This window comes from Caretta caretta, chromosome 16, assembly GCF_965140235.1.
Source record: "Caretta caretta isolate rCarCar2 chromosome 16, rCarCar1.hap1, whole genome shotgun sequence".
Classification (NCBI taxonomy): Eukaryota; Metazoa; Chordata; order Testudines; family Cheloniidae; genus Caretta; species Caretta caretta.
Window position 1 is genome coordinate 8840697 of NC_134221.1, and position 26148 is coordinate 8866844.

Sequence of the window (26148 nt, forward strand, 5' to 3'; positions counted from 1 at the left end):
ATGGTCCCTTTGAGCAGGTCAAAAATAAACACAGCCAATGACAAGCCATTTACTCGAGAGGCCAAGATGCTTCTCCATCACAAACATCCGCACTAGTTTGCCCAGGCTGGGTGTGGCTGCACACACCCTCGAATGGTGGCATAAAGAGGTGTTGCCCCTTTTGACCTGAGTGGCTAGTGAAAGTCTGGGCCCCTTAGGATGTTCCAACTGGAAGAAGAAATTGGTGATAGTCAGGTATTTCTTTGATGCAGTTTTGTTTATTTATAAAGAAAGTACAAAGTCCTGCTTCTCCAAATGCAGCAGGACCCAAGAACAAAAGGAACAGTTTCTTAGCTTACAACCCCAAGCCTCTTTAGCTGATCGACCCAAATGCTCTCTCTAGTTTTTTCCAGGATCACACTGTATTCAACAGCTACTGCTTGGGTTTCTTGCTTTTTGCCTCCGCTTCTCTCTCTGTTGTGTGTGTTCTGCCCCCTACCCTACTCCCAGTCTCTGTCTCTCACTATTTAGCAAAAGCCCTCCTCCCATTCAGTCCAAATCCCACGGCAGCTTCACAATCCCCTTTTGTCTCAGGTGGGGGGCTTCTGATTAACATCTCATTACAGTTATGCTAATTGAAGGATGCTTCTCCACCCAATCTTGAAGAGGTTTCTGATTGATGCAATCACCGGTACCTCTCAACATTACAAGGTAGTATGCCTCTGGAGGCCAACAGGAATGATGCTTCGACTTGTCCTGGGGGAGCACATTCATCAACAGTCCCATTTAAAAGTCACACGCCCATCCCAATCTGGGCACCAGATGCTCCCCGTTGTGTGGGAAAGTTGCAGTGCAGTAGAATCCTGGCCAAGTCCCGTCCGTGCCAGACACATATGGGTCATGAAGTATTGCTGGCAACACTAGCATCCTTCTACCCTCATGTGCTTGGACTGCAGCTACCCATGTGATGGTGGCCTTCTGCATAGAAATCCAAGGCAGGAAAGACGCTCCCTGTACCTTCTGGGCTTCCACCTATGCATGGACAGCTGTCCTTTTGGCCTCACATTCAGAATGGATTCAAGCTCTGATTGAAGGCTCAGAAACATAGCTTGAGAACAGGCTTCCTCTTGCTCCATAAACTATCCATTGACCACAGCTGACTCCTGCACCCAGCTGCAGCCACTTCAGATTGTCTCCTCTGAAACAAGGCGCAATATCTCACCTGACGTAACCCTTCATCCTGAAGAGAGAGATAAACTGTGGTTTACTGTGTGTTCTGGCTTTTCAGCTGAGACTTTCAAAAGTGAGGTCCTGGCAGTTCTGCATGGAATTTAAAGACTGTAGGGCACTGTGGCAGGCATGGCACTCTGCCCCACCCCTTTGTGGCAGCGGTGGGATGGGGTGTCGGAACCTCACCACTTCGAAGTTCACACGCCTGTCTCTCTGTGGGCAGCCGGTTGTGGCCTAATGGCCTCCTTCCACACAATCCACTTCACAAGCAGGGTAGTACGGACTAGCCACCTGAGTCCAGGTAACTCGCCCCAAGTGTCAGGGCAGTGTGGCCCAATGGCCAGGGTCCACATAAATCGCTCCCCGCATTGGAGCAATGTGGCCCAATGGCCAGAGTTCACACAATCCCCCTCGCAAGTGGGGTAGTACAGCCTAGCGGACAGAGTCCATAGGATTCCCACAGTGCGGGGGGTGGTAGGGGGACCCGGGCCCACCCTCTCCACTGGGTCCTGACCCAGGGCCCTGGTAGTGGCAAGCTCCCCTTGCCACCAGCTCGCTGGGGATCCGCCTGCGACACACCAAGTGTCTATGCGGCTCTAACACTGTTTGCCTCTAAAGTTCCCCTGGGTCACTTCCTACCATAAATGCCAGGTTCTCCGCTTTGTGGGATCCTCCGGTCTGTTCCCCTCCTGTGACGTCCTCTGTCTGGGCATGAGGGTGCATCCCGGCTCGGCTGGCCCCCCGGATCCTGGCACGCAGGCTGTCCCTCCTTGGGAGCTGGCGGCATGCCTCCTTCCCCTCCAGCGGTCAGTCCAGACTGAGCAGCTCTGTAGGCTTTTATACCTGTTCTTCAGTTAGAGCATGCCCAGCAGAGCTTACGGGGTGGAGCTTCCTCTGCTAGGAAGGAAGGGTTAACCCCTGCGGTACCAGTGTGAGGCCGATGTTCCCCGTCACAGGCACTTTTAATTGAAATGTTGATCATGCTAGTGCGTGCAAGCAGTTTGCATATTCCCGGACAGGAGTTCCTTCCACACAGCTGTCTGCGTCTCCTGTCTGGGAGCATGCGAGTCGCTTGCACACTGTAGCACAACCAGGGACAGCTGCCATTGAGCCTGGTGCCTGCCCCAAGGGGCTGGGCTCAGGGCAGTGCATCCATACCGGAGGAGCTATCTGGGCTGGGCGCTGGCTCCTGCGAGCAGTGGCCCAACATATTGCTGATTTTGCCACTGTGGTTCCTGGTAGAGCCCTGCAGCTCCGCGAATATCTGCTTTATATCCATGGATATAAATTTGGCATCTGCTCAGGGCTCTACACCCATGACTCGATCATCAGTACAAAGGAAGGCAGGGGCTGATTTAGGAATTGAGCTCCAAAGTCCCAATCCACTGCTGTAGCTACTAAGCTCTTCTTCCTACTGTCTCAGCTAATTTTCATGTTAATTAAAAAAAAAAGTTTTGACTAATGAAATGAAAAAGCAGGATATTTGAGAACAATGATAATGCTGATGCGTGGGCAGGAAACAATACTTTGAAATTTTCTAAAAAGTCTTACAAAATATTTTGTTGCTTTCCATAGCTGTTGGTTGGGGTGCCTGGGATTTCTTTGGACAGGATGTCCAGGAAGGCTCTCTCAAAGTGGAGAGCTGGCCTGCCTGGGAAAGACGAAACAAAAGGGAAAGAATATTGGAAAGTACCAGAAACTAATTAAAAAAAAAAGTCTTATGGAGGAGCTTTTGGCAAGCGATTTCCCAGGTTGCTGGGTTTTTGGCCTGTGATTTCCCAGGTTGCTGGGTTTTTGGCCTGCACCTGAACCAGATATTACAGTGTTGCATTTCTCCCTGCATAAAAAGAACAGCATGGCATTTCCCGTATTACACAGCCTTGTCTGTTTTCTCTATAGGGCAGAGTGGGATTTTTCCATTCCACATTATCATTCCTAACTGGCTCCAGTGATTTCCCCTGAGCTGCTGAATATACATTCAAGGACATTCCAAAAGCAAAGGAAAGGCGCATAACCTGGATTTGGGGGCTGCCTGCCAATATTTTAAAAGCTGGGTATATGGGTACAGTTCTTGGCCCCTTGCAAGTGGGCGAGGAGGAGTCCCAGTGCAGCTCGGCTGCATGCTTTCATAAAGTTGGAATTTGGGAATTTTGTGCTTGGATAGCTACAAAGTTCTTTCAAGGTCTCTAGCACTTCAGACACTGATCTACATTTCACACTTATCTACAGCTTAATGAAGTTCTTTGACCTGTGCTTAGAAATGCCACTGTTTATTGAACGGAGTGCTAGGGGATAGAAAAGAGCACTCTGGTCTGTGACACCATCTGAGGAGGAAAACAGGGCTAAGGATAGGTCTCCACAGCAACTAGGAACAAGTTTCCCAGCCCAGGTAGCAGAGGCACCGACTTGCCCAGTTCCCGGGGGGTGCTCGACCCCCGCTCTGCCCCATGCCCCGCCCCCTCCCCACTCCTGCCCTGCCTCTTCCCTCTCCCACCCCACCCCATCCCCGCCCACCCCGTTCTGCCTCATCCCCTCACTTCTTCCTGCCCCTGCTCCTTCCCCTCCCCGCCAGCACCGCCTGTACGCCACTGAATAGCTAATCGCAGTGAGCAGGAGGTGCTGGGAGGGAACGGGAGGAGCTGATCCGCGGGGCTACCAGTGGATGCTGAGCACCCACCCTTTTTTCCCCATGGGTGCTCCAGCCCCGGAGCACCCAAGGAGTCGGTGCCTATGCCAGGTAGATAGACATGTACTAGTTCTGTTTCACTTGCTAAAAATAGCAGTGTGGAAGCAATGGCATGGGCCCAGCTTGGGATAGCCACCTGAATATGTGCCCAGTGGGGCTGGGCAGGCTTATACTTGGGTGGTTTACCCAAGTCACCCCCTAGGGTGCTGAAGCCACCCTGCTATTTTCAGTGCACTAGCTCTTCAAACTTAGAACAGGAGACAGTGGGGATACTGCAATCATGCTGGAGCGGCCAAGGCTGTCTTTTTAATGAGCCTCCCACAATCCCGCTAATCTCAAATGTATTTAATAATAATTGTTTTGGCCCCCATCCACACAGTCTGAACAGCATGTGCTGGATGGGGGCTGCAGACACATTTGAATCATCTTTAAACATGGTTCCTTGGGGATGGGAGAAAGGGGGACCTTAGAGCCTTCTGAATCAGTCTCATAAATCTCTGAGAGGATCTCATATGGGAACAGACCCACAGGCATATGGCCGCAGTGAGCAAGGTGATATCATCTTGTAACCCAATGCACACTCTTACTTCCTCTTGGATCTAACTGCCATGTGGGGGGACTGATCTCACCCTGCAAGAATCCCAGTTACAAATAGATTTGCACAATGTTGTGACAGACAGTAAGTCATCTCTGAGAATGTTTACCACTGAATTCCACAGGCCAGGATTAGTTCAGCTCCCTTCAGGCATAACTGACCACTTCCCAAAACCCCACATTGCTAAGGAAGATGCTGGCAGCCCATATTATGGGGCAAGAAGAGGGACTCGCTCTTTCTTGAGCATCACTCCAGGGATCAGCCTGGAGGGCCAGAGGACAGCTGAAGAGCTTAATACATCTGACTGTAAGGACCTGTGAGCAAGATCCAACAGCCAGAGCTGCAGCTTCGAAGCAGCGTTCCATCCCCAAAACTGATCCTCTAAGGGGTCTGGCAAACACAGTGGGTAGAGGATGGATGCATTTGAGAAGAGGTGATATTCGGCTTTGCCTATGTTACAAAGTTGTGCCACTTTAACTATAGTGGGATAGTTAAAGTGGCACAATCCCCTAATATGGGAACGGTTCAATTTAGATTGTAAGCTCTTTGGCACAGGGATTGTCTTTTTGGTCTGTGTAGAGCACCTAAAACAGTGGGGTGCTTTTTTCATGACTGCAGCTCCTAAGCACTACGGTAATGCTAGTAATAATATTGGTATATTGCTATGGATATTCTCACATCGGAAGGGGAATAATTATAGTGGTATAAGGAACTTTTTAACTGATATAACTGTGTTCACACTAAGGCTTTTTCCAGTATAAATGTCAGTAAAAGAAAAAAAAAACCGGAACAAGCCCCTTCACAGCCAAGAACAGAATTGAGTTCTATCAGCACCCAAGATTGTGTCTCTGCTACAAGACCATCCTTCCTTGCCTGGAGACCCTTAGATTTAAATGTGCTGGGTTAAGCGCAAAGTAGAGATGCTGGTAGGAAAATGTCTGTCAAAACAAAATTGTCATTGAAAAAAGGAAACAGTTTCTGACAAAAATATTTGTAGATTTCACCCCCTTCCCATTTTCCAGTCTGCTCTAATGCAAACGATTATTCTTACTAGTGACCAACAATCAAGTGTAGGTCCCAAACACTCAGACATGGGGTTAACTTTAAGCATGTGAGCAGTTCCAACAGGAAATCCAACTGGCTCCGGGCTGCCACAGGAACCAAGGGGAGCTCAGAAACAAGGGAGAATTGAGCTTATAGTTTTCAAAGGGACCATTATGATCGTCAAGTCTGACCTCCTTCATAACACATGCCATGGAATTTCACTCAGTAACTGTTGCATAGGAGACAACAACCTGTGGCTGAAAATACGACTCTGTACCTTTGTAGTCTTTGCATCTTTGTAATCTGGTTTACCACATTCATCATCATGGTATCTGAGAGCCATGGAAGAATAAAACATTATGGATCTGACAGACTCTTAGTCTGGTGTCCCTGGTGCTTTTTAAACTAACCCTCCCCCTCCCTCCCTGCAACTCATTCTAAGGAAACAGTATCAGGCAACCATGGTGTTTGGGCTTTTCTCAAGTCTCAGATACATTTATCACTTCTTTTTTTTGCTGTCGTTAATGCTGAACTAATTTCTTTGGAAAAAGATGTTGTCATTCCAAGGATAACCATCTCCGTAAATATTTACAGTGAGTGAAAAATATGCCAAAGGTACCAGGAATCTGGCCAGTTGGCAAACGGGGCTTTCCTTGGTCCATCTGGAAGACAAGTATAAACAGATGGAATGCAGATAACAAAACCTATAGTTAAGGTTGCCATTAAAAGACATCATTTTCAGTTGCATGTAACTTTGCCAAATTGTAACTGTATGGGCTGAAATTTTCCATGTCGGGTGTCTGTCTCCAGTGGAATTTTTGGGGAAAGTCTGAAGTAAAACAGTTCAGCTGTTTCTGAGAATGAGATTTGAGGGGGGAAAATAACACTGTTTTGCCCATGCTAAAAATATTCTTTCAATTGTTCCAGGGTTTAGATGCAGTGCAGTAAAAAATGCATGGGGCCACACATTGACTGATGAATCATAAAATCATAGAATCATAGAATATCAGGGTTGGAAGGGACCTCAGGAGGTCATCTAGTCCAACCCCCTGCTCAAAGCAGGACCGATCCCCAATTAAATCATCCCAGCCAGGAATTTGTCAAGCCTGACCTTAAAAACTTCTAAGGAAGGAGATTCCACCACCTCCCTAGGTAACGCATTCCAGTGTCTCACCACCCTCCTAGTCAAAAAGTTTTTCCTAATATCCAACCTAAACCTCCCCCACTGCAACTTGAGACCATTACTCCTTGTTCTGTCATCAGCTACCACTGAGAACAGTCTAGAGCCATCTTCTTTGGATAAAGAGAAATACTCAATAGATACCTGAATGAGGCAGGGGTCTTGTGGTGGGGGAGAACAACTGGATGTGATCACATAAGTAAAGTATTGTAATTTATACGCACAAAGAGGATGCATTGAGGCTGCGTGGGCAACGTTACTTGATTCTGTAGTGCTAAATTCACTTTTTAAAAATAGTGTTCCCGATTCACGAGGATGGTGTGGTGATACAAAGTACTCATATGCCTTATTTTACTGGCCACCTAAGCTAAGTTTAAATTTTTGTTATATCAGAGTGGTACAAAGCAACAAAAGTATACCAGTGGAACTGACTAAGTGAGCTGTAGCTCCCAAAAGCTTATGATCAAATAAATTTGTTAGTCTCTAAGGTGCCACAAGTCCTCCTTTTCTTTGTACGTATTGCCAGTTATGAGCCAGATGCTCAACTGATGTAAATGGGCCTAGTTCCATTGACTTCAGTGGAGTTAGGCCAATTTACATCAGTTGAGGATCTGGTCCTATTTATTGTTTCCTTCTAGGGCCTGATACAGCACTGCGTTATTCGGATGACATGGCGAATCAGATCCCTAACACCTCTACCCTGGTTGTCACAGTTTCTGCCGTCCCTCAGTCCTTGCCTGTCTGAGCTGAAGAAAACCCATGCTGAACTCAAGAATGAAAATACATTTAATTTTACACTACTTCAAACCACTCCCAGGTGGCTTCAGGCTCCCAGTACTTTGTGAAAGATTGAGGCTGATCTTTATTGCTCTGTCATATGCTGTGGAATGGATCTCTTCTGTCTGAAATGGTTCTGCCTTTCTGGGCTGCTGTGAATGCTACCAATGAGATGTAGCAAGACTGAGCTGTCTGAAGCAAACAGAATAGATTCATGTTTACCCCAAATAGACAGTTCAACTGCACAAGCCACCAACACTGGCTTTGGTTTTGGTCCAGTTTTTTCCATCTTGTTTACTGAGTGAAGGCAGCTTGAGGGTCAACTAATTCCACTCTGGTTTCATCTTCACAGCAGAGCTTTGCTCCTAGCCAAAAGCTGACTAATCTCCTGTAATCAGGAGCACAATCAGCCTGAGGGAAGCATGCATGTACATCAGGATTTCCCTGGCTCCCCATCTCCTCTTACTGCATTTGTTTAGCAATAACACCGTGGGGTCCCCTTCTTGGCTTTGTCCAGCATTTCTAATAACTGGAAGAGGTTGGATAGTCTCTCGTAGAGGAGATATTTGATATAAATGGATTTATGTCATTTAGACAGCTGTGTAGTGAATTCATTATCCCTAGATGTCACTTCCTTGCAGTTCAGACTACTGGACACTTGAGCTAAATTGCCTTTTAATGAAGATTTTGGCTTGTTACATTTAACCCCATTGACACCGAAAACAAACACAGTTCCAGCGGGCTGGGCTCTCTTTTTGGATGTGACATCATTTTTAATTCTCTATTTCAGTCCATGCAGAGAAAAATTAGGAGAGAAATGGGGAAGGGGCCTCAGTTCTGAAAAACAAGATCCCAGTTGGGAGGGTTTAAGTGGGACATAAGAGATACATGGGCCTTGTTCTGGTCCTCTGCACAAAGGTGAATTTCACCCAGTGTTGACAATGTTTGAACAATTTGGGACGTACAGTTCAGGTTCCTTTCTTAAATATGTGTATTCTTCTCCTCTTTTTCCGTTCCTTCTCTTTCTGTATGGTTAGTTGGTGGTTTCTCCCTCTGAAAGTTCTCCCGTTTTCAGCCCTTTAAGTCACCATGAAGATCATCATCCTGTTGATTTCACGGTCAATCCATTTTATTCAGCAATGCTTCCTATACAGATAATCACAGACGGCTGGGAGCCAGGTGAAATATCCTTCAGACACACACACATGCCATCTTCTGTCTTCTGGAGATTTTACATTTGTTCTTTCTTTCTTGTTGCTTTTTTGCCTGTTAACCTAAAATAAAAATCATGAAAACTGAAAATATGGAAATACACAAGGCTCAGGAGGGTGAGAGAAAGGTGTTCCCACAGTTAAAGCATTAGACTTTGAGTTCCTCCTGATTCTTGGCTTCAGTTACTCCTGCACACTTTTTGTACAACCTTAGCTAACTCACTTCATTTTTCTATGCCTTCGTTCCTTACCTGTAAAGCAGGGATATTAATGCTTTCTTTAACCCTTCTCTATTAAATTCTAAGCCGTTGTGGCAGGGACTGTTCCTATATGTATGCAAAACATCTAACAGTGATTTCAGGCAGGGCCCCTAGTAATACAAATAATGCCAACATAAACGAGGGCAGAATTTGGGTGAGGATGTTCCGTGCAGTATGCCTGATTCTGTTCTCACTCACCCTGGTGTGAATCAGGAATAATTCCAGCAAGGTCAATGGAGTTTCAGGCAACATGAATGGACAATGAGGAGCAGCTGAGTCTGAATAAATGAGTAGACTGAATAAATGTAATCAGGAGGGAGGATCTGGCTCACTAAGCTTGCATGGTCAGTGTAATTTCTCAGAGATTTTTATTCTTGAATAGCTCCTCAGACCTGCTACTGTAACAAAATATATATTTGAAACATGCTGGGTGTTTTTTGTTCTTTTTTAAAGGAGGCGAGTACTAGTTTGCTGACCTCTTACATCCACCTTAGTACTTTCCTATCCCTATTTGGATGGGATAGGAGCTTTCCAAATATCTTCATACAGTGGTGGCTGTAGGTCTGAAATCTACGCAAGCAATCAGTGATCTCATCCATTGCTCCGTCAGACACAAGTGCTGGCTGGCTGGGTCTCACTGGCTGTTGGACATGCTGTGTGATGTTTAAAACTGTCCGCAAGGAAACCCAGGGGATGTTAAGCAGAGCCATTCCTTCACTGTCAGAACATATAAACATGAACAAATATGGGGTCTGTATGGAGAACATCAAAGTCAGGTAACACTCAGCTCAGCGCAACACCCCATTGGAGGGAGAGGGCTGAAGTGTAAAAGAGTCCTTGTTTTACATAGCTGCTGTGATACGTCACACAGCCTGGGGTTAGTTCAAGTGCTGGCTGCATTTCCACACCCTGCACCCAAATCCTTCTTCCAAGTGCTCGCTGGAATCAGAGCATTTCAACTTTTTGTTTGCTTTAAAATGCCCTTCTGTCCTGGGTTTCTGGAAACAACATACGGGCTTCATGCCAGATGCTACTAGTCCAGAGACACTGAATTACGGTTTGTGTTGGAGGAAATACGGTCATTTCTTTAATGCAATGGGCCTGGGCTTGTATTCGCAGCACCCAGAATTGTGTACATGGAGTGGATATATTTAATCACTTCACCACTGTGTGTGTATCTTCATAGTAACAGCTGCTGATGTCGGAGCCAGGAATACTTCAGCCTCCAAAATGTTACCTCCTTTTGACCCTGAGAAGTGCTTTGAGATCTACGGATGAAAAGCACTATATAAGAGCTAGCTTTTATTAATATTATTATACAGAAAGCTGTCTGATTATGGTCCAGGTCCTAAAGCTCTTAGTCACATGAGTAATCCCATTGGCAGCTCGCATCGATAAGCACTCCTTGCACAAGTGAGGGCTGAAAATTGGGCTTTCTGCTTGTGTATGTGTGTACACGCACACACCCACACACACTCCATAATGATGTAAAGTGATCAGAATACACAAGGTACCTACTTCTATTCTGGGCCATATCTGCAGCCAGGTGTAAATGGATGCAGCTCTAGTGACTTCAGTGGAGTTGTGCTGATTAGCACCCACTGAGAGTCTGGCCCTCTCTCTTGATAAATTGCTGTCGAGTTTTCTACAGGATATGGACTGACTTGCGGCCAGGATCTCTCACAGTCTTCATTGCTTGTGTGTCATGATATATTCTTGAATATATTGACTGCATTGCTTACCACTAAAGTACAAGTATTTGATGGTCTCTCCGGACTTCATTGCCTAGAGGCATAGAGTGGGATTGTCTAACATGCTCAGCATTGGCCTAACTCTGCTGCCGTTGAAGTCAATACTAAAACTCCCAGTGAATTCAATGGGAGTAGCATTAAAACAACCCTGATAGCTGCTGAAAATCTCTCCCCAAGATTCTTTCCTTTCTCACGGATAAGTTTTCATCCCCGCACAATGAACATGATCTCTAAACTCTTCCTTTCTTGTGATACCAGGATAATCTTACTCACGCCTATTTAATTATAAGCCCTCAAGAAGCATCTAGGAGACCAAAATGGGGTATCAGACAGACTTGCTCTTCTGACCATTTGAAGTTCTCAGAGTTTCAATTACAAGATCGGTCATTGGAATACATAGTTTTTATAGCCCTGGAAATCTTAGATTTAAACTCTGCGTCAGTGGTTCTCAACCTCTTTGCCATTGTGGGCTGCATATGCAGCTCTCTGTGTTTTGTGGGCTGCCTCCACACAACATATATACTGCCTGCATGGCCCTGTGGATGTCCCATGGGCCACAGCTGTGTGCTGATTGGGCCACAAGTGAGCCACTACTCTATATCCTCCCTCTAAGTGGGGAGTCCTTTTTGTTTAAAACACTGGTTAATGGCTGGACTATGGTTTAGATAGTAAGTAAATAAAGAGATTTTGGAGTCCGTTCAAAAGCATCTAGCGGTCCGGATTTGGCCCCCGGTCTGCCTATTAACTACCCCTGGTTTAGATGTTTTCTAAGGTAAACAGAAAAGCTTCTCTTCATACCTTTCTAGACATCCAGTTCTGTACTCTCTTCACAGTGAATCCTTCAGGTTTTGCATCTGGCTTGTACGACTCTGAAATCCTATAATAATCCAAACTCTTTGCATTGGTCCAGGTTCAAAGCAAATCCCAGAGGTATTGCATGGATGTGATATACAGAGTTATCACTTATTTTGGAAACTTTAACAGAACTGTTATAAAATCCAGATCTGTTCCTGCCTTATCCCAGCCCCAGCAATAAAACTGAGCTGTATTGCCTTTAGTTCTTACTCTTCCAGTGATGACAAATGCTCACATCAGGGCAAGAGGGGGTGAAGGCTTCTCTTACTCCTTGTGCATACCATTTACTGGAGAATTTAAAATGACAGAAAAATCAATAATATGTAACTGATGATGTAGACAGTTTCCTGCATGTAGAAATCACAAGATCCACCTTCTCCTGGGGTGGAGTTCTCTTTAGCAGAGCTTGTTCACTACAATCTGGTCTGACCACTGATAGAACTCCTACAAGCTGTGTTTCCACCAGTGTGTGTATTCTCATGGCCCCACCCAGTCACTGTCTGCAAAGAATTGGGATTCACATCCTCCTACTCCTTTCTTGACATAGCAAGACACACAAATATTCAGCAGGCCCTCTGTAGGTGGGACCATATCTACAGAAAGATGCAGTAGATTTCAGGGAAGCTCTGCCACGCCTCACATTTCACTACCCTTAGCCAAGACTATTGCGTTTATCAGTGCAGCTGGCAAAAGGAGCCAAAAGCATATCTTCCCAGGAAGTGTTTTCTCAAGGCTAAATCCCTAGATGTCACCACCAGCACATTAATAGCATGAAACCCGTGATATTTGGTTTTGGCTTGTACGCATTCCTTATTGTCATCTCACCTACCTTCATCGTCTTTCTTTCCTTCCCTCCTTCACCCTGACCTCAGCTCTTCAGCAGCAAAGGGAAACAAAAGCACTGGACCTCCGACAGGCTGATGCATTGACCCACCTCTTCAAGGTCATTCTTCTCTCCCCACTGCACAGTTACTCATTGTGCAGTTCATCTGTGATGACATAACGAGTTCCCCAGCTTCAGGAGAGTGATCATTAAAATAGCACCCGCCTGTGCAAAATCGTGTCCCATTGGAAACGATGGAGGGATTGGAATCAGTCTGGAAAATTAATTCCAGTGGGCTTGAATCTCCAGGGAAATATATTTCTGAATGCAACCACAAGGAAAGCCACATTTTATGGAGTAGAAATGGGCAAGGACTTCAAAGGTATTGTTCAGATCAAAGAGGCTGGGGGAAAATGTTTTATAGCAGATAAATATTGCAAACACTTGTTATGCCATGTACAATGTCTGCATGGAAACATTCCTCTCTAAGGAATCCTTGGAGGAGAGAACGCTGATCCAAGATGCAAACTTGCCTGTAGCAAGTGTCTAAAGAGAACGTATCCATCAGGGTTTAATGCTGCAGGAAGTTTATGCACATCAACTGAAAAGACAAACCAGCACTGCTCATGTGACACACTTGACGCAAGTATGCAGGCATTACCCCAGCAGCGGTAATGAGGAATGCGGATTGTAACCGAGGAGAGAGACAGCAGCCAGTACTGGGGAAAATGACAGAGGTGGTACTTATTACTGTATATCAAGGAGGTGGTACTTATTACTTTATATCAAAGACTATTTGAGACAAAATATGCTGAACACAATACTAATTAACATCAAACTTAAAGGCCTAGGAATGAAATAGGGCACTAACAATCAAGACAGATTAGTTCTATTCCCACTAGAACTGGGCATAATTTTTCATCTGAAACTTTTTATTTTTTTGGATGAAAAATGCAAATTTGGCAACATCGAAGTGTTTTGCAAACTTGCGTCCGTTTCACCAAATTGTTCGTTTCAGAAAAAATAAATTAAATCACAAAAAAAATGTCTGTTTCAACATTTTCTAAATGAAATGTGGTGGGTCATTGTTTTTTGTTTTTGTTTGTTTTTTTCTTTTGGGAGGGGCTTGAAAAAATATTTAATTTAATCATTATAATGAGTTTAATTTTCTATTCAATTTTAAAATGGGTAAAAATGGTCAAAAATGAAAAAAATAAGTTTTAACTTTAATTTATTTTTTTTAACTTTCCAGTTCACAGAAGAGTTCAAACATTTTCATTTTTGTTCTGACTGGAAATGATTTTTTGCTTTGTTTTGATTTTTCAAAAATTGCTGATGAGCCAAAAAAAATTCCATTCTTCACCCAGCTAATTCCCACCACTGCCAACACTTCACTCTGTGCCCTTGAACAACCCATTTTATATCCCTGCACTTCAGTTTCCCTATCTTTAAGGGCCGGATTCAGCAAAACACTCAAACGCATGCTTAACTTTAGGTGTGTGCTTAAATCCATCCCCATTCAGTGTAAGCACATGCTTAAATTCCATTGAACTCACTGGGAGTTTAAAAACATGCTTAAAACTAAGAATATACTTAAATGCTTTGCTGAACCAGGGCCTAAGATGGGTATAACACTGTCTGATACATAAACAGGGGTATTGTGAAGCATAGTTATTGTATCTTCGTAAAGCACTTTGAGATTATTAGGCAACAGGTGCTATAGAAGTGCTAAGAATTGTTATAACGGGTATAATATAATGAGTAAAATATCTCATGGCTTCTAATATCAGTCTGTGTATGTGTCTCTCTTGATGTCAGTCTGTGAATTCCCTAACACAGTAAAGAAAGGTTTCAGAGGAACAGCCGTGTTAGTCTGTATTCGCAAAAAGAAAAGGAGTACTTGTGGCACCTTAGAGACTAACCAATTTATTTGAGCATGAGCTTTCGTGAGCTACAGCTCACTTCATCGGATGCATACCGTGGAAACTGCAGCAGACTTTATATATACACAGAGAATATGAAACAATACCTCCTCCCACCCCACTGTCCTGCTGGTAATAGCTTATCTAAAGTGATCATCAGGTGGGCCATTTCCAGCACAAATCCAGGTTTTCTCACCCTCCACCCCCCCACACAAATTCACTCTCCTGCTGGTGCTAGCCCATCCAAAGTGACAACTCATTATCTGTGGAGCTGATCTGTTTCAGATGCAAACTGGATGCACATTTCTAGTCTTTCCCTAATAAAGTGATTTTGTGTTTTCACAGGAACAAAGGGATCCTTGGAACTGCCGTGGATGGAGTAGCTGATTAGTTGGCTTGTCTGTTTTGCAGAATCATTGTAATTGATCACTATACGTGGGGGCAGAAAGGAATTTACTCCAGGCCAGATTGGCTGTGGCACTGGGGTTTTCATTGCTTTCCTCTGCAGCGTGGGGATGCGGGTCACTTGCCAGGATTAACTGGGTCTGTCTCATTTGGTCATTTCCCTTTCATTGTGGGGGCCTTGAGCACTAATACACGTCAGATCCTCCTGTTCTCTGCCTGTGGCACAAAATAGTCTAGTCTCCTGTGGACTGTGATACTTAGGTCTCATTTCCATTGCTGGGTTAGTGAGTGGGTGCCGTGTGGTGCTGGTGGTTTGTGACATACAGGAGGTCAGATTTGATTACCTGTTGGTCCTTCCTGGCCTTCAACTCTAAAACTAAATTAATAAGAGAAAGATCCTGCCACCCTGAATCATCTAAGTAGTACTTAATTCTTCACATAGTCCCATTGACTGCAAAGGGATTACTTACCCAGGGCTAGACCACCACAGCTCTTCTTTGGCAAGACAGGGGAGTAAGCGAGGGATAGGACCCATGCTCGTCCTTGCTCAGGTTGTGACTCTAGCTACAGGGGGTAGAGCAGGGGCTACTCACCAGTTACTGCCCAGAGTGAGCGAATGGGCCCATGGTTCTGCTGCCCCACTAACACAATGGGGGAGTGAGCTGCTCCATGAAAAGCTGTGAAGTAAGTTATTCGCCTACTCAGAGCAAAAGGGGAAGGGGGATGGACCAGGAAGAAATGTGACTCTGAGGGTATGTTTACACTGCAGTCACACCCAGGCTAGCTTTGATCTAGCCAGCTGGGGTCCCAGCACCAGTGAAACCAGGGCAGCATGGGCTGGACAAGCATGCCAAGACCCCTGGGTAGCTACTCAGACAGCTAACCCATGATGAAGCCTCTGCTACCAGGGTTCACCGGTTACCAGCACCCGAACTAGTAAGACCAGAGGTTCTCAAACTTCTTTGCACCACGATCCCCTTCTGCCAACAAAAATCACTATACGGCCCCAGAAGGGGGGACTGAAGCCTGAGCTTGCCCGAGCCCCGCTGCCCCAGGTGGAAGGGCCAAAACCAAAGCCCCACTGTCCTATTTGGCGGGGCGGGGGGAGGGCCAAAGCCGAAGCCCAAGGGCTTCAGCCCCAGACGGAGGGCCTGTAACCTGACCCTCATTGCCCAGGGCTGAAGCCCTTGGGCTTCGGCTTTGGCTCTGGGCCCCAGCAAGTCTAACGCCCACCCTGGTGACCCTATTAAAACAGGGTCGCGACCCACTTTGGGGTCCTGACCCACTGTCTGAGAACCGCTGAGCTAGACTGCAGCTCGCTTGGGGGCGTCTGCACAAGCTGCAGTCTCACCTCGTGTTTGCAGGCGGTGCACACCTTGAGTCAGTTCACTCTGCGGTCTGGCTTCGGACTGGGAAGCTGGTGCTGCCCCTCACTCAGGGCAGATGGAAAGGTTGAAGCCTAACTCGCCCTGGGAAGCTCTCTTTGCTGTAGGTTGGACAGAATCAGGCGTAAGTACATTCAGCTCTCGTGGTTTTTGCTCTGTGCAGTGCTTTCCCCCTCCCCACCCCCCAACACACAGATCCGTGACCTAATTCAGTCTTCAATAGTGCAGCGGCAGAACACAAAGAGAGGTGACGGGTGAACAATCTGGAATTACGGCACCGTGTCTCACCCATAAGACTTAAATCATTTAATCCTTTAGACATTACTGCTGCTCCTGACAGCTCCTCGCCCATGATCTGCGGCATGCCGCGATGACACAGGGCACGGTTGTTGGAAAAGTTGTAGGAACAACTTAACAAATTCCTGTAAAAGGGGATCAAGGCAGCACTAAATATTCAGAGCAGGATTAAGTAGCTTTTGTGTGGTCTTCCAGAGGGCTTAGAGGCTCTTGACATCCCTTTGGAAATGAGGGGTAAACTTTCCAGTAAGAGATATTTAAGGAAGCTTATAGGGAAACTAGTCTTTCTACAAAAGTACAGGTCCTAATGCAACCTCGGCCAGTGTAGATTTTAGCAGAAGGCTTTGACTATAGAAAATTCTCCAGGGTGCAGAGAATGATGGCAGGAAGTGGCTGCAAATTCCTTAGGTATGATACGGTTGTAAGAAGCCAGCACAGTATGTTGCCGACACCGTGAGAGCTAGGGGCTACGAAGTCCAAACTCACTTGCTGATTGTCAGAGCCCTGGATGCATGGGACCCCAGTTACGAGACAGTGCTGAAAGAATGTGGAGTCGGTCAACGCTACGCTTGGCTGATGCGGCAACTCATGGTGTTGGATGCCATCAGGTGGTCAAGGTACATCTACATAGAATATCTCACCAGACATCAAGAGGATGAGCTGGAGTGCTGATGAGAAGTGCAGTCGGGAAGGTAACTCAAATACTTTCCTGATGGACTGTTTTTTCTCTAAATGGACAACCTATCCGAAATTCTCAATTACTGAGGGACAATCTTCACTCATTGATATATTTTGCTTTCCGCCACCAACTCTCTGTATAACTTTTTTCATGAGTAATGTACCCAGATGCATGGATGCTAGATACCTAAACTGCATTCTTCAATTCATTCACCTAAATTTAGGTTATTGCTGATTATGCAGTACATGTAACTTATGGCTTTAACAACAAGCTTGTATTTGTGGGTAATCTAAACACGATACCCAGATGTACAAACACTCTTTTCTCAACCTGTGTATTATGTAATTTTAATATGAGCACACTTTAAGATTGCCTCAACCCCTATCTCAAGGCAAGGTCAAGCAACCAGTCGAGAGGGGCAAAGGAGGGATGGGGGGGGAGATTTAAAACACTAAAAAAACAAAGAAATACCTGTCTCTGACCGTAGTACAACCTCACTCCTTGCCCTTCCCATGGGGTGCATGGGTACACTCCCTGTGGGCATGCATTGCAGGTGTATTTGGGCCTGCTTAGAAGGAGGTGGGAATGGGGAATAGGCTAATGGGGACACAGGCAAGGTTTTCACCGTCAGAGCTGGGAAGGGGAACACTGGGAAACAGACTCCGCCAGCATGTAGAGCTATGGATATGCTTGCTTGGCACTAACCCCAATAAACATCGCATTCCCTGCACTTCGGACTTCTGGTCTTCTGCTTTCTGTGTGCGTGACAAGAACCAGGGGAGGGGGTAAAGGGAAAGCCCTCTAACAGTTAATCCGAACCGAAGCCAACAATTGGGTTTGATTACAAGTTCATAACTGTCTGGGATTCAGAACTACAGTAGCCACGAATGGCTCAGTCTTTCTTTATACAGCCTGGGCCTTTGATCTTGGTCTCACGGAAGAAGTGATCAGTAGACAAAAGGCTGGGTTTCTGCATAATCGGAGATGGGAAATTTTCATTCATCCCCCCTCGATATTTTCCAGGAAAACCATATAACACTTTTTGTTCTAGAAGTCAATTGTCGTCTGGTACAAAGTACTATCGTGAAAAACAAACTCCCAGGTCTCACATCGGTCACATCTTCCCCTGAAGAGCTTCCATACAATCCCGGCCTACAATAATACGTAAACCATTCATGTCATACAATGAACCCCAAAGATACTGAACTTAATTCAATAAGCTCTCCCCAGGTAATTTTCTGCAATATCCAGATCTGTCGTAGCCTCCATCACTGTACTATCCACAGGTCTTACAGTCTTCAGTGTAGTTATCCTTACACAGCTCTGTGAGGTAGGGAAGTGCTATTATCCCCATTTTACAGATGGAACACTGTCTTCAATGTAGATTTCAGAGGAACAGCCGTGTTAGTCTGTATTTGCAAAAAGAAAAGGAGTACTTGTGGCACCTTAGAGACTAACCAATTTATTTGAGCATGAGCTTTCGTGAGCTACAGCTCACTTCATCGGATGTAGTTATCCTTACACAGCTCTGTGAGGTAGGGAAGTGCTATTATGCCCATTTTACAGATGGAACACTGTCTTCAATGTAGATATCCTTACACAGCTCTGTGAGGTAGGGAAGTGCTATTATCCCCATTTTACAGATGGAACACTGAGGCACAGGAAGACTAAGTGATTTGCCTATTGTCATACAGGAAGTCTGTGGTGGAGCAGGGAATTGACCACCCAGGGCTCATAAGTCACAAACTAGTACCCTAACCGGTAGACCATTTTGCCTCTTTAGAGGAAAGAGATGGCCAGAGGGTTTCCACGCATTTGTGGGGAAAAGTAACACCAGCACAGTGAAAGAGAAACAGGAATTAAAAAATCCCTTCTGGTACTACTCAGGGTTTGTAATAACGAAAGTGAAGAGAGTCCAGAAGTAAAGTAATAATGACCAAGGAAGAAGGAAGGTTTTCTTAGAAATGGGCTGAGAGTCAGGTCAACTCATGGTGTCCTTTCTACTTTCCCTATCAATACCCAGGAAGTCTTTAAAAGTGCTTGTGTAAATCAGGAGTGAAGTCAATGGAATTACACCAGTGTAAAACCACTAAGCCAGAGCATAATCAGCTCCCTACCAGAGCTGGCACTAGCAAATGAGATGTGAGAGCCTAGCATGCAGAGCCAACCCTTAGGAAAACAGATTAATAGATTTTAAGGTCAGCAGAAACCATTATGATCATCTAGTCTGATCTGAAGAAGAGGAAAATTTCACCCAATAATTTCCATATCAAACCCATAACATCTGTTGGAGCTATTGCATATGTGTTAAAAAGGTGTTCTATAGAATTTAATAGGGATGAAATCAATAGGCTTCTAAGAAATTAAATAAGTGACTACAGAAACGGCTCTGTAGCCTTACAGAATTTGTCTTCCTTTTCAAGTTTTCTTTTTTTTAAACCACACTACAGGATTCAATAACAGGGATATCATTCTCTAGCCCATTAAATTCTATAAAATAATTTGTAAAACCTATCAAAAGGATCTCATTTTTGTAAGGCAAGAAATCTTGTGAGAAAACACATCCAACCAAGGTTTGTGCCAGGGTAAGCAGACCACCAACTGACCTGTTTAACACATGCCAGGAACGGCATGATGCCAAGTTGGCCAGTGGGTTTCTCTCCCAGATGAACTGTTTGTCCCAGTAAGGGAAACAAGTCCAAGCACAAGACAAAGGGGTATTTCTTTTCTCCTGCTTCTTTGTTACACTTGTTTGTCTGCCGATGAGTCTTTATTGCTAGCAGCAAATTATTAATTGCATCTGGGGGCTCAGTTAGTGTTTTTACCAATGGACTCTTGTCAGCTGGGATGCAAAGTGGCTAAATGTATTTCCACTTTTGCTTGAGATTTCTTTCATTTAGGTGCATTTTTTTAAAAAGACTTTTTATGGAGTAGTTTGCATTTATTGTGGTGGATGGGTGGACAGTGAGCCCTGCAATGAGTCAAGAGAAGGTCTAGGACCACATTTGCTCTCTTACATTCACTCCTGTGGGGCTGCTCTAGAGTGACATTGGTATAACAGAGAACAAAATATAGCCCCCTGACAAGGACCAAACACCTCTGTCAGTTGCCATAGTAGGCAACCCTGCCAACCACGTCTGTGGTGATCTACCTCTTCCTGTGAGTCAGCCCTCTGGCAAGGTGGCTTTCATTCCTTCCCCTTCCAGGGTAAACCAAGCCCAACCAACCAGTGGTCTGACAGCATCACACTGGATCTTTGGCCCGATTTCAGACTTTATGGGGGAACCCAGGCTCTCCCTCTACTCTAGGTTCCAACCCAGGTGCTCTATATGAAGTAGATAAGGTCTGTTCAGACCATCTGTTGTACCTCTGGACTGCTTCCTACCATGGCCCATGGCTAGACTTTTCTCATAGTCTTTTCCCAAGCTGACTCTTCTACAGAGCCCTAAAAAGGGGAACCAAACAAGTTATGGGGAACAAAACCCTCCAAAATGTCTGGCGCAAGGTCTGTTCTGTACCAAGGAGGCTCTGAAACTTAGGAGTCTCTGGTTAGACTCTGTCCCCAACTAGGTATTCCTTTACAGGGCTCCTCTCCCAGTCAGCCACTGCTGAGCTGGGCTTTTCCTCTTTTAACTCTTCCTTCCAGGCTTGACACCTCACACAGCGGTAACAGGGTGGGGTTGCACTCGCATGCCCTTATTAACCCCTTCTTGGTCAGTGTGGGGTCTGTATACCCCGTCACAGTGTTGTGGATATAGGCAATGTTGGGGTGGTCCATCTAGTACATTATCTCTTCTCTGACAGTGGCCAGCACCAGATGCTTCATAGGAAGGTGCAAGAAACCTCATACTAGGTAGATGTAAAATAATCTTCCCCCTATGGTAGGTTTGCTGCTAATCCCCTTTTCTAGAGGTTGGTTTAAACTCTGAAGCATGATGTTTATTATCTCTTCCAAAATGTACATTATCAATTACTACAATAGCTCTTGAGAATCTTGCTTTTCTGTACAAGGCCCATGCCCATCTATATCCATAGTCCAAGGCTCACTGGCCCTGTGTCCATAGTGTTTCACTTGCAGGAATGCTGAAAACCCACCATGTCAATTATGTTGGAAGATGGCATCTGAGAAGGATGTATATAAAGATTTATATCACCAGCCTGATTCTCTGGTCTGGCTGAGATGAGCTCAAGACTTGCAGGGTGGGGACAAAGGTGACTTAAACCACAGCCAACCAACTAGCTAGATAGGATCCTGGTTCTGGATAGAGTGGCAATGTTCAGTACTCCGCAGCGTAAATGAAAGAATACTTAGAACTGCTTTAATGTTGCCTGGCTACCTGTGGCAGGAACGTCTGATGGCCAGCTGGTCTAGTGGTCAGCTCACGGCCTTCCGGTTTCTGCCAGTCCAGTCATCCCAGAGGGGGCCCCAGCTGCAGCCTCAATCACACCCCCATTCTCCAATTGCTCCCCCAGAGAGCAACATGCAAAGGAGCAGTGGGGATCAAGGTTAGGGGACCCAGGCCCACCAAGTCTACCAGGTCCTGTCACAGGGTCCTAGGGGTCTTTCAAAGTGTTCATCCCACTTTCTGAGCTACCTCCTACCAGTCTGGAGCTCCTCAGTTTGAGGCACGCTCACTGGCCTAGCAGACTCTCCTTAATCTTGTAGCATCCTGTTCAATCAGTCAGTCTCTCTGAGGGCTTTCAGCTCCCAAAAATGGGGAGTGGAAGCCAAGTCCCTGCTGCTAGAGCAGTCTTCACAAAGCTCTTGCCATTCCCTGCCCATCTCTAAGCATCAGCTTGGCTTCCTGGTGCCATATAAAGCTCACTCCCCCTCTCCTGGGTTTCCTTTAAACCATTTCTCCATTGGGAGCATGCCCTCCTCCTGGTGAGGGGTGGGACCTCCCTAGCCTAGTATTGTTCTAGTCCCCTCTAGCCTTGGTTCAGTGTGGGCCCTGTAGACCCCATCATGCTACCCATGGTCCCAAGGTCTAGCATTCGAAGATCCACAGAATCTGGTAACATTCTGCCCACACCCTCTTTCCCTGGCCACATCCCTACACTGTGGGATGGGGAGGGGTTGGGCTAGCATCTGCCACAGTAGACCAATGCTCTCAAAGGATTTCCCCACAGTGGGAGAATCCTCCAACTACCTGGATCATCTGAGTTTACAGCTGCATTGTGTATATGGACGGGCACAAAGTGGCTTCACCAGGGCCCAGGATCTGGGCCAATGTATAATAAAATGTGTAAGTATCTTTATTTTACTCTTCTCCTCCTGCCCAATGAATGCTGCTTGACTTTCTAAACTGGAAGCTCATCAGGAGAGGGGCAGCAACTTCTTGTGTGGGGTTGTAATACCCACCACATTACAGGTGCTACCAGAATGCTAAATAATAACATGCACCACTATGGGGCTATAGTTCCCCTTCTGGTGCCATTGATCAACAAACCATAACTAAAATAAAGAGGGGGGGAAATCTGGGCCCCAATGAAGTCAAAGGGAATTTTGTCATCCACCTCAGGGCACCAAGTATGTTGGTACGTAAGGTTTCCCTTAGTGAATAAATAGCAAGGAAAAGCCAAAGTCCTGGCACCAAATATTATGATTCAAATAATACAGTATGTACGGTACGTATTTCTTCAAAAGACTAATGCTTTTGGGATGTCAGTGTCTAGCTATAAAGTCATGGGGAATTGTCGATCTAGACACTTGCTATCTTAGAAAAAACCTCCAGTGTTATTTTTTCATAAGCTGTTAAAGCAGGAAGCCAGTTAGGTTATCAGTTACTGTAGCATTTTGGTGGCCTAGCCACTGAGTGGTGGCTGCAGGCTGCGTGCACAGGGCAAAGTGGGCATGAGAAGAACATCGTCAAAATCCTGACAACCTTTGCCAAAACTGCTGATATGAACATGTGGCCAGGGGAAAGGGCTGGTGCCATTTTATAACCTGCCGCTGAAGCAATGTCTGGAACCTAGTGAGCATTTTTTGCCATATCCCAGCTAATAAATTACATCCTTTACAGGAACGCTTTGCCCCGTACAGCACAGAGACTGAGAAGGGTATTTCAAGATCAACCTCCACATCTGTTAATACCATTCATTCTTTGGCAGTGTGTGTTTATCTCATCAGAACTATTGGTCATGTCTGTGAGCAATTTGATGCTCTGTTGTTATTTCCCACAAAAGAATGAAATACTGAAGATGATAAGGAATAGTATTAAATATGTTATTTGAAAGCCTTTTGATGCTGCTGGTCTGCCATCACACATTAAGATGCAGGAGGTATTACAGAGTGTTAGCAAGTTCCTATTATAACCAGTATTTCTAGCTAGGCACACCTGGGAATTCAGCATGCTAGTAGCATTCTGCCTGGAAGTACCTTACACATATGATGACATCACAGCAGGTGCTTTCTACCTTGGCATAGAGGTAGAGCACCTGCGCTCTGAAAATCAGGACCCTTTTAGATGTCTCTGGTTGGACCCCCAAAATTATTAGTCACTTTGGAAAATCTTGAACAAAGTGACACCCTAATAATCAATGTGCAGAGCTGACAAATTTCTTAGCAGCCCAAGGCATGACATCCATCTGTTGATTGTCTCTTATGGCCTAAATCTTCTCTCCCCCAAAATACTTTTATTTGCTTTGCAAGGGAAAAAAACCAGACATTGTTCCAAAACATTTTGTTTTTAAACTCAATACCTCCTCTGAAGTAGGGCCTATTACAAACTGAGATACCTGTCTTTTTGCATAATTTTCCCCTTGGGGCATATAAACCTCTACTCATGTAGCTTTCGGGTTCACCTTTCATAGGGTAGTCATTTCTTACCTACATTTACTAGGTATGTTACAGCTATGGGGTATGTGTGTGTGTGTATCTCACATTGAGTGTAACTGGGACAGAGAGTAGGACAATAGCTGGAGAGGTCTGAATTGTGGGCAGGTTTGGAAATCTCCCCAGCTCACTAAGCAGGTGCAGCCAGGAAATCCCATGTTTATGGTGGGAGGAGAGATGATGGAATTCCGGCTTTAAGGACCCTCCCAGGGGAATGAGTCAGAAAACCCACAGCCTTTGTGCCTCGGGTTGTCTCTTTTTTTCTATGCAGGGAAATCGCGTCCGTTGCATACAGACCTTCCACATCTGCAGTCGCTCATGTGCCCTTGTTGCGGTTTCTCTGGAGCATTCCTAAAGCGTGAACTCGCTGAGCGTCCCAGATTCGTGCAGGAAAGCCAAGCTGACTGCCTAGTGTCCCCCCTTGCTGTGGGCAGGCAGAGTTCAGCTGGCTTGTGTGTGCAGCCAGCCTGAAGTCTAGAGAACGGCTGAGGCTGGAATCCCGCGCAGTAGCTGCTGATGTCATCACAGGATGCAAAATGCACATTCTCGTGCAAAGACATCATTGTTCAAAAGCCCCCACAAAAGCTGTCCAGTAATGATCCAAACAGCTGCTCTGCTGGCTTTGAAGCCGATAGCCCCTTAGTGAGAGACAAGGGTGTCAATGTCCCTCTCACTCCTTCATGTAAGTTTTAATATCTATTTAATTAAGTTTACTGCTTTTCTGTTCCATCCAAATGGATGATTTCATGCAGCTCAGTGGGCTCTCAGTATGGATTTTTCAGTGCAGAATTTTATATTTATTTTGGGTGCTTAAGGGCTTTAGGCACCCAAAATCAAGGGATGGAACTTTCAAAAGTACCTGAGTGACTTAGGAGTAGAAATCCCACTGGAAATCAATGCTCCTAATCAATCAGTGCTCCTAAGTCCCTTAGACACATAAAAACCCATCCCAGGCACACAACTCCCTTAGGCTCATTTGAAAATCTTACCCTTGTTGTTGATACACACATGCACGCACACACATTTATGTCAAGCACCTAAGGTAATCTGATCAATACAAACTGAAGAACCAACCAGTCCGTACAATCAGCTGAAAGCAAAGGATGTGGCAGCTGGGCAAACTCAGCTTCATATCACTCATTGCATGGTCACCCCAGGTCATTTAATGGGACAGTGATTTGGGCCCTAGGTCCTGATTCACTGGTTCATCCCTAGTCAGTGATGCACATCAGCACATGGTTAACTTCAATCACTGACATCAATGGGACTTAGGTACACAGTAAAAATTAGGCACATGTTTATGTGCTTTGCTGAACAGGGATGGATTTAAGCTTGTGTTCAAATGCTTTGCTGATTTGATGCCCTAATAATGTCTGACTCGCAGAACCACATCCTGACTCCCTAACTTTGATTCTTTGCACTTTTATAAAAGCTCAAGTCTGGATTCTCTCCACCCCAAACTTGAAAACAAAATCTGCACTCTTGGGATAAGACCTTTTCTACATCACGTTCTCAGCAGGAACCACATTTTTACAGATCAGTTATAGCCCCTCTAAAAAATTGGTATTTAATAATGAAAATGCCGATGGAGCCTCATAGTGCCAATGAAACACTGACATTGCTGCTGGGCAGTAGGTACGTGAATCAGATGCTTAGAGTCTAACCTTTCAGAGCTGAAAACAAAACTGGAATGAAGCCAATAGCCAGAGGCCCCAATTCTGCCAGGTGCAGAATACCTACTTTGAGTCAGTGGGACATCAGGACATTGGGGTTCTCACATGAGCAGCGCAGCATCTTGCAGACTCCAGCCCAACTCCTGACAGTGATGAATGACAATGTATTTGATTTCCACTGTCAGAAAGCAGGGGCATTACCAGTTCTCATCCCAGCAGCTGGAGAGTCAGCCAGCAGAGATGTCCTTAGCTGTAAAACAGGCAGCATGTGCTAGAGTGGGCCAGATCACTAGTCAGGGTCATTCCTAGATTTTCTGTGGCCGCACGCCAAGCCATGTTTGCAGGGCTGTAGCCAGCTCCTTCCCATCTATGACATCATTCACTCATTTCCAATACCCATGATCCCAGCTACTTCCTACAGGTCTCTGACCTCCTTAGGCTGGAGTTGTCTCCTGCTACCACCCCCACCGACATGCCCGTTTGTTCAGCATCTTGCAACCACATTACCCAGGAGATGCTGCTGTCGCATAATTTCCCAAGCAGTGAAGTCAGTCAGTTCAT

The 26148-nt window shown here is 45.5% G+C and overlaps 1 long non-coding RNA gene across 1 annotated transcript; it reads right to left on the reverse strand.

Moving 5' to 3' along the window:
- Positions 1-255: 255 nt before the first annotated feature.
- Positions 256-24408, reverse strand: LOC125623430 (uncharacterized). The gene is made up of 3 exons (XR_007352996.2): positions 24212-24408; positions 1849-2860; positions 256-1219 (listed from the first exon to the last, which is right to left on the reverse strand). It is a non-coding gene; the product is annotated as an uncharacterized LOC125623430 (long non-coding RNA).
- Between the last annotated feature and the right edge of the window lie 1740 nt (positions 24409-26148).